We start from the raw sequence: 9,472 nt of genomic DNA on the forward strand, positions 1-9,472 counted from the left end.
GCCAGAATATACATGCTTAAAGACAATATTTCATGTACTATATATGCTGATATTTATGTCAGAATGAGCTCTGCTATATTTTAACTGTCCTGAACTTGTTGTCACTGTGTGGGCTTTAAGTCTTATAAGCTTAATTCAACCTTGTACTTCAAGTCTAGAGATGAAGATTGGGTAATGCAGTAGGGATCCTGTTCTGAATAATATATTATTATTTGTATTATTATTATTTTTAAAGGTAAATGATAACACAAAATTGTTAACTAGCACCCTGACCAGCATTATGCTTGAAAGACTTCAAGCACTATGGACAGTAACAATGCTTCTGTATTGAAAAACAATATATTGGATATTTTGTGACAATGCAGTATCCACACACACACAATGGCCCTCATTTATCAAAAGTGCGTACACCAAATTTCCAGCGTACACCTGGCGTACACCCAAAACCACGGTGACTTTGAGATTTATCAATATGGACGTTGGCGTACGGCACGCTCAAATCCTACGCCAGGTCAGGAGGTGGTGTAGGCCTACATGTACGCACGTTTTGAGTTAGTGCGGAAATGCGCAGAAAAACAATTCCTAACACCACAAAACGCACTGACAAACTAAAGATATGGCATATTATGACCCACTGTGAAAAAAACAACAACATAGTAATTATAAACTTCAGTGTTTATTTTTGTGCAACATGGACTTCAATGTTTAATTTGTGTGACTTTACCAAAGCATTTGATTTGTAGGCATATGTATTCCTTCAGTTGCGAGCCTGTGCGCTTTACCTGACGTTTCAAAATGACATTCTTCTTTTAAATAATAATAATAATACAAATAATAATAATAACGACATTCTTCTTCTAAATAACAATAATAATAAAAATCACAAATAATATTCTCCTCGTTCGGTGTCAGCTGGAGGCTTGGATCCGGTGGGCCTCCCCCAGTCTGACTCTGGCTCCTCTGACATTTAACAAAAAGAGACAGGGTTGTGTAAATTTATATATTCTAAAATATAAAGAATATTTTTTATATATATTTTACTATACATTCTCTTCATTGTAGCCTACATGTATAATCAAATAAAATGACACAACCCTGTCTCTGTTAGTTAGATGTCAATTTTAATTATCAATGTTTCATATTTTTAAAATGAAAACAAAAGGCAGGGTTGTGTTTTATATTTCGTGTTGTTATATATACGTTGCCCGGTTGCCTGAACCACATTTTTGTGGCCATTAATATGTTTAAGATTTTTTTTAAATGAAAAGAGAGTGGTGTTTTATTACATATTTTGTTTTATTGTTGATGAAAAGAGGCAGAGTTGTATTATACCATATTTCGTTTTATTGTTGCCTAAAATATACATAAAGAGATACCCGGAGTAGCCAGAGCGAGCTGAGTGACGCGATCAAGAACGCCGCGGTTCCGTTTGCAGAATAACCGGACTCGCGTCCTCTCGTCCTCGGGAGTTCGTTCTCCTGAGTCGAACTTCGCAAGTCTGAACTACCAAGGACGCAAGTCCGAAGTTTGCGTACTTGGTATTGAGAAACGTCCTCGATCTCCACGTCGGAGAAGTTTATCTTCTTTGCCGTCTTCCGTGTGTCGATGGCGTAAAATGAGGGCGTGGGGGAAGCGGATACTTGAATATATAGGTGCGTGTTATTCTAATGACGATTATTTTCAGCCGCGGCATTTATCAAGGGCAGGTATTGCGTACACCTGGATTTCAGAGGTACGCAGTACGCACAGCTTCATAAATCAGGCGGTGAGAGGAGTGTAAGCATAATCTTACGCCAACATATACGCCCGTTTCTACGCAAGAATGATAAATGAGGGCCAATTGTGTTTTCATGTTTTGGGGACTCTCCATAGATGTAATGATTTTAATACTGTACAAACTTTATTTTCTCTCCCCATTACACTAACCCAAAACCTACCCATCACAGAAAACTTTCAGCATTTAAAAAACAAACAAAAAAAACTTAATATAGTATGTTTATTTATCCTTTTTATCCAGTATCCATTCACATAGACACATGCACACACAAACTCACGCACATACACACTTTTATAAGCATTCTAATATATAAGTGTATCATAACTGAAATCTGCGTGTGAAGAGAGTCCCCATAAAACCTGAAAACACAACGTGTGTGTGTTTTACGTTCACATGGACTCTTGTTTCCCTGGATTCTGTTTATGGTTTGTTTTGTTGTAACAAACTGCTGCATATACGTAGATTCTTGTTTCCTCTTGCTACCCTGGATACCCCGTCTAGATTTATATTGTATGCATGTTGTATGCATAGTGTGTATTGAATTTATCTTCTGTAACCAAATCCTACTCATGTTTGGTGATATAGAACTTTAATTTCCAAAGAAATTAAAGGAAAACTGTCATCCCTTTGTGGTGAATTAATGTAAACAAAATTCAGAATATGTCTGGTATTCTTAGTTACAGGTTTAACTTCTTAGAATCAAGGTGTGTTTAACTTTCATTTTACAGGAAAAAGAGTAAACAAGTTTAAACATGTAAAGATTTGTAGAAATACATTAAATATGTATTTTTTTAAATTAAGAAAATTAGTCTTAAAAAAGCATAACAGGAGAAGATGCCATGACCATATTTGCAGATTGATTCCGTCTTAAGTCAAGTAATATCACCTTTATTTATTTAATACAGATTGTTTACAAAACAGATTTAGTCGACGAAACACTGAGGACGGAAGGTGCCCACTTGAAGACCCTAGAGATGTCCCCTACTCAGCTCAATCCAGACGGTTGTCATGGGGGGACTGCACTGTGGTTGCAGCCGTTGTGTGTGGTGACGCGTGTTAACACTAGACAGAAGGAGATTTACATCACCAGATGGAAAGAAGCGTAAATGGATGGAGAAGCATAGGTTACTGTAAAGCTATGTCTTAGTTGGTGCTTATCTTGGTGAAAGCCGAGTACAAATCAGCATGAAGTTTTAACATCTACTCTTGTGTAATGGAAAACAGTGATAACAGGAAAATGATTCAGCAGCTCTAAAAGAAAATAGTCTCATTGTTCAGCTAAAGTCTGTTCAGTGTTGAATAAGTTCTATTGTAAAGATTATCAATTGTTAAATTAGTTAATTTAATCTATAAAGCCGCTCTGAAGAAAACAGTGATGTTGTCGTCCAGTTCTCATCCAATAGTGTCAGTGCAGGCAGATCAATAATGTTGAATATTAAGTGTCCCCAACAAGACAGAAGCGACAGTGGTAGAGAACCCAAACTCCATCAGGTGACAGAATGGAGAGTAAAACTTTAGGAGAATCCAGGCTCAGTCGGGCTCAGCAGTCACATGTCTGTGCAGAGGACTTGTTTGGTTCTTGTGGTCTTTGCTGAGGATCTGTGCCGATGGCTGTCGTGTTTCAATGAGGTCTTCACAGGGGATTGTCTAGTTAATACAATCTCTGCTGACATTCAGGCCTGCGTTGTGGCTACCATCTGATCTGGATACGGCCCAGATCCGGCTGACTACATCATGCGTTGTGGTCTAGGCGTAGGTCCACCGTCTGATCTGGATACGGCCCAGATCTGGCTGGCTACATCATGCGTTGTGGTCGTGTTTAGGTGTAGGTCCACCGTCTGATCTAGATACGGCCCAGATCTGGCTGACTATATCATGCGTTGTGGTCGTGTTTAGGTGCAGGTCCATCTGATCTGGATACAGCCCAGCTCTGGCTGACAACATCATGTGTTGTGGTCTTGTCTAGGCATAGGTCCACCATCTGATCTGTATACGGCCAAGATTCGGCTGACTACATCATGCGTTGTGGTCTTGTCTAGGCATAGGTCCACCATCTGATCTGTATACGGCCAAGATTCGGCTGACTACATCATGCGTTGTGGTCTTGTCTAGGCGTAGGTCTACCATCTGATTCTGGATACGGCCCAGATCTGGCTGACTACATCATGCGTTGTGATCTTGTCTAGGCGTAGGTCCACCATCTGATTCTGGATACGGCCCAGATCCGGCTGACTACATCATGTGTTGTGGTCTTGTCTAGGCGTAGGTCCACCATCTGATCTGGATACGGCCCAGATCCGGCTGACTACATCATGTGTTGTGGTCTTGTCTAGGCGTAGGTCCACCATCTGATCTGTATACGGCCATGATTCGGCTGACACATCATGCGCTGTGGTCTTGTCTAGGCGTAGGTCTAACATCTGATTCTGGATACGGCCCAGATCTGGCTGACTACATCATGCGTTGTGGTCTTGTCTAGGCGTAGGTCCACCATCTGATCTGTATACGGCCAAGATTCGGCTGACTACATCATGCGTTGTGGTCTTGTCTAGGCGTAGGTCTACCATCTGATTCTGGATACGGCCCAGATCCGGCTGACTACATCATGCGTTGTGGTCTTGTCTAGGCGTAGGTCCACCATCTGATTCTGGATACGGCCCAGATCCGGCTGACTACATCATGTGTTGTGGTCTTGTCTAGGCGTAGGTCCACCTTCTGGTCTGGATACTGAAGGGGTGGATTCTGGAATCCACTGCTGCTTCAATGTATATCTAATGAGTGATTATAATCAAGGTATTAATCAATATTTTTCCTTCTTAATACCACATGAGTTGAATGACTTCTCAAGGCTTATGAGATTTTACTTTGATTTAGAAGTTACCTGTGTGATTACGATGTATTCTCTAATGTCTGTATTAAATATCTGAATGTAGTAACAGTGCTTGCTTATTTAGCCTGGCTTCCAGAAATGAATTTTTTTTTTTTTTAATTAAAAATTACTGTTTATCTATTTCTTATCCAATGAGAATCTTTCAACCTGAAGCAAGGACGTAGCTTAGACCTTGGTGTATAATTTCTGTGATCTTTGTAACTGTAAGGGGGCAGCCTACAAACTCCTTGTAAGTCTTGAAGCTGAACTTCTGCCTGATGAAACAGCAAACTATCTTCAGTAAAACTTTTCTTTAATTTATTATAATTCTAACTATTGTCTTAAATTGACTGCCCTTCTGACTCCGGGTCTTAATTAATCATATCTGGTCCTTGGGTCCTTAACTGTAAATCCCCCAACAGTACGGACCGGATCCGGCTGACCACATCATGTGTTGTGGTTGTGTTTAGGTGCAGGTCCACCATCTGATCTGGATACGGCCCGGATATATCCCGGATCCGGCTGACCACATCATGTGTTGTGGTTGTGTTTAGGTGCAGGTCCACCATCTGATCTGGATATGGCCCGGATATATCCCGGATCCGGCTGACCACATCATGTGTTGTGGTTGTGTTTAGGTGCAGGTCCACCATCTGATCTGGATACGGCCCGGATCCGGCTGACCACATCATGTGTTGTGGTTGTGTTTAGGTGCAGGTCCACCATCTGATCTGGATATGGCCCGGATCCGGCTGACCACATCATGTGTTGTGGTTGTGTTTAGGTGCAGGTCCACCATCTGATCTGGATACGGCCCGGATCTGGCTGACTGCAATTAACCTCGGGATAAACAGAGAGACTAATATTAGCGTAGATGCCATTCTTCTTATGATGTAGCGAGTACATCAGGTGTTATAGGAAATGTTCCCGGTTCCGGCTGACCTAATTTATGCAACCTAACAATCATTTAACTGATTTAAATAAGATAAATGTATAATGTTCTATGTGTATGCCAGGTTGAAGAGATGTGTTTAGTCTAGATTTAAACTGACAGAGTGTGTCTGCTTCCCGGACAATGTTAGGAAGATTGTTCCAAAGTTTTGGTGCTTAATAGGAAAAGGATCTACCGCCAGCAGTCGATTTAGATATTCTAGGTATTATCAACTGGCCAGAATTTTGAGATCGCAATAGACCTGAAGGACTATAATGCGTTAAGAGCTCGCTCAAGTACTGGGGAGCTAAACCATTTAGTGCTTTGTAAGTAGTCAGCAATATTTTAAAATGTATACGATGTTTAATAGGGAGCCAATGCAGTGTTGACAGAACCGGGCTAATATGGTCATACTTCCTGGTTCTGATAAGAACTCTAGCGGCTGCGTTTTGGACCAGCTGTAGTTTGATTATTAAGCATGCAGGGCAACCACCCATAAGAGCATTATAATAATCTACCCTCGAGGTCATGAACGCATTAACTAACTGTTCTGCAATTGTCATTGAATGCATATATCGTAATTTAGATATATTTTTTAATACGTATTGTTTTCAAAGAAGCCAGAAGGACTTGATTAACTTAATAAGGTATGTTTAATTAGGGTTGAAGCTAAACTCTGCAAAGCTGTGGCTTTCATGTTTTAAGTCCAAAGATGATGAAGATAACCCAGGGGTTAAAAAATAGCATTGATGTTTATTTAACAAGACAACTCAAATAATCCAATACACCAAAACTCAATGAAACAGCTTGCTAAGCACAAACAATATGGACAATGAACTGAACGAACAGAGGGAAAGATACAGGCTACACGTGATAATGAACTCAAGTACAAACGCTATTCAGTCATATAATGAATAACCATAGAAACAAATGACAAACGGAAACATAATAACCCGTTCTGTCACAATCAGTGCAGTATTGTGTCCTAACTTTCATTTTCAGAGAAATGAAATACATTTTTGTGAATATTGCTTCATGGAAAGCCTCCCCAACGTTTTTCCTGTAAATGTATTTATATGCTTTTCATAGTGATACATTTGAACAGACAACAAATCTTCTGTGTCACAATACACAAAAATGCAGCCAGCAAGTTTCACCTACATTTTTGTGTATTGTGAGACGAAAGACAAAAATGTATGACATAAAGGGGGTGGGATTTTACACCCATTTCTTGGCAAATAAAAGGTGTGCTGCCTAATTATTGAATATGCACACCATCTGACTGTTACCAGAACGGTAAGACAATTCATGAATTTCACTGTCTAATACAAGTACATGTATTATTTAACTAGTGTTTCAAATAGTATTAATAGGTAATATATTTTTAAGTTTTAAATAAATGTAATTTTTAAATGTTTTTGTCATTATAGCTATAATTGTGTTATTTTATTGTTATTCATTTTGTGAAGCACATAATTGGAAGGGTGTAGGTTTGCTTTGAAAGTTGGTCAGGGAATATTGCAAGGAGACAGTCTGAGCTTATAATAAAAATGAACAAAAAAAGTGATTAATCCTATTTCAGTTTTGAAAAAGGTGTGCATAAATGACATAAAAATAAAAAGGTTTCTGCTCATAAATCATTCTGACTATACAACCATTGTGTCCTTAGAAAGCAGACAGTTGAGAGTTTACTAGTCCAGGCTGTTATAAAACATAAAAACAACAACAACTAAAAATGGATAGAGCTCATATGTGGCGAATGAACCTAAAAACCTTATCTAAGACCATGTCAAAGTGATTTTTGCCTCTATTTCTGGTTCTTTTGTTCTCCCTCAGCAATTATTTTGTCTTTACTCTGCTAGGTATCTTGATCTCCTTCTTCCATTTTGAAACACTCCTCTCACAAATATCCTCATTCTAATTGGACAGAAAAGGGAAAAATTTAAAACTGATAATGTACACCATTCCTTCATCCAAACCCAGCTCCGTAAAGATGGATGCATCCCCAATTCCAACTAACCTTAGAGATTCACTATCATGCCTCGACGTTGTATGGTCTGATATGTTTGAGACTGGAGACTCAGCGACTGACTCTATGAAGCATGAGACTGATTTTCTTAAAGGAGCTCCTCCACAGTGGCTGTGTTTTAGCCCATCAGAGAACTCACCATTTGTAGAAAGGGATGGCTTTAAAGATTTAATTCAGTTAATAAAGGAAAAAAAAAGGAAAAGGTGTCTGATCACTGAAGTTTCTTTACCATACCAGCCTGGCAGTGGAGGGTCAACCCTCGCCATGCAAGTGCTTTGGCATTTTCACAAAGACCTCAGATGTGCCAAAGTGATCGACTCTGATTTAGACGATAAAAAGCTGCCGAAACAAGTGGTGGATCTTTTTCTCCTGTCTAATGAACAACATGCAAAACATGATCCGAAAACAGTGCTCCTGTTGCTAGACACCAAGGAAAACTCAAACAATGATCAGCCAATCAAGAATTCTCTGTGGGAAAACCTGATTGACGAAATGCGTAAGAGGGACATCAGTACAGACTCTCCAGCTGTGATCATTTTAAACTGCAGAACTACAACGGTTCGAGCAACAGGCCGTGTGGAGATTACAATGATGCTCTCTCCAAACGAGAAAGAGAGGTTTGATAAAAAAAAACTGGAGCTGAATGAGAAATACAAGACAATGTCCGAGACCTTCCATGCCTTCAACATAATGCAGGGAGGTTTCCGGAAAGAGGACGCTGAGAAACTCATCACAGCAGAAATTGTACAACATGTTAAAAAATATCCAAAGTCCAAAAGCACAAGACTTCTCAGTTTTTTGGCTTTGATAAACTCATACGTCCCAGGCTCACAGTTTTCAAAGCTTTTGTGCGAGGAATTCATTGCACAAACAGACCGGCACTCCGATGAGGAAAACGTCCCACTGGAAACGATAATGAAGCCTTTCATTGATCTTATAGTCATATTCTCAGCAGGAAAACCAAAAACCGACTACATACGCATGGCACATCCAATGATTGCTGATGCATGTGTAAATATGCTCACTAATAACAAACTGACAAGATTTAACATCGCTTCTGACTTCTTGCAAAGCATGGTAAAAGGAAAGGAGAGTGATTACATGCGAATTTGCAAGAGATTGTTAACCATGAGGGTCGACACTGAAACATACAAGTTTTCCCAACTGATTATTCACCTCATGATGAATCACGAGGAATGCATTGAATTGTTGAATCTGGGTTCAAATTTGTTCACCAATGACCCTTTTTATCCTCAAGCACTTGCACGATTGTATTACATTGAGGTAAAGCAGACAAACAAATATAATGAGGCAGAAAATTTTGCAAATAAAGCCATTGCCAGAGCTCCCGAAAAATCTCATATTAGGGATACACTGGGGCAAGTTCACAAAAACCACCTGAGGACCATTCTGAAAGAAAACACAAACACAAACACAGAAACGGTTTTGGACATCGCAAAGTCTGCCGTTAAAGCATTTAAAGAGGAAGAAAAAGCAGCTGAACGCGAGTCAGAAGACATCTCCAGTTTCAATAACAGGGGCTACTTCGGATGTCTCCAGGTTTGCAAGATCATTTATGATTTTAGTGCAGAAAACCCTCTTGAACAAAAATACAGTAGATTCATCAGTGGTCTCAGAGGTGACGTTGAGAAAAGATATGATTTCTTTGAATGGTACCTGGCATTCTCAAGACCAAGCATCAATAAAAATGACCCTGACTACCTTCATAATGACATTGAAGAGTGTTACAAGCGATATTTTGCACATGAAACGCAGACCGATGAAGCCACCCTGAATGAGAAAAAAATGAAGTCTTTTGCAGGACTACTTCATTTCCCCGAATCTGATATGAGTGTGCTTAAACAA

Source organism: Siphateles boraxobius, unplaced genomic scaffold (assembly GCF_051911475.1).
Source record: "Siphateles boraxobius isolate OS27281-9 unplaced genomic scaffold, OSU_SipBor_1 144, whole genome shotgun sequence".
NCBI classification, from domain to species: domain Eukaryota; kingdom Metazoa; phylum Chordata; class Actinopteri; order Cypriniformes; family Leuciscidae; genus Siphateles; species Siphateles boraxobius.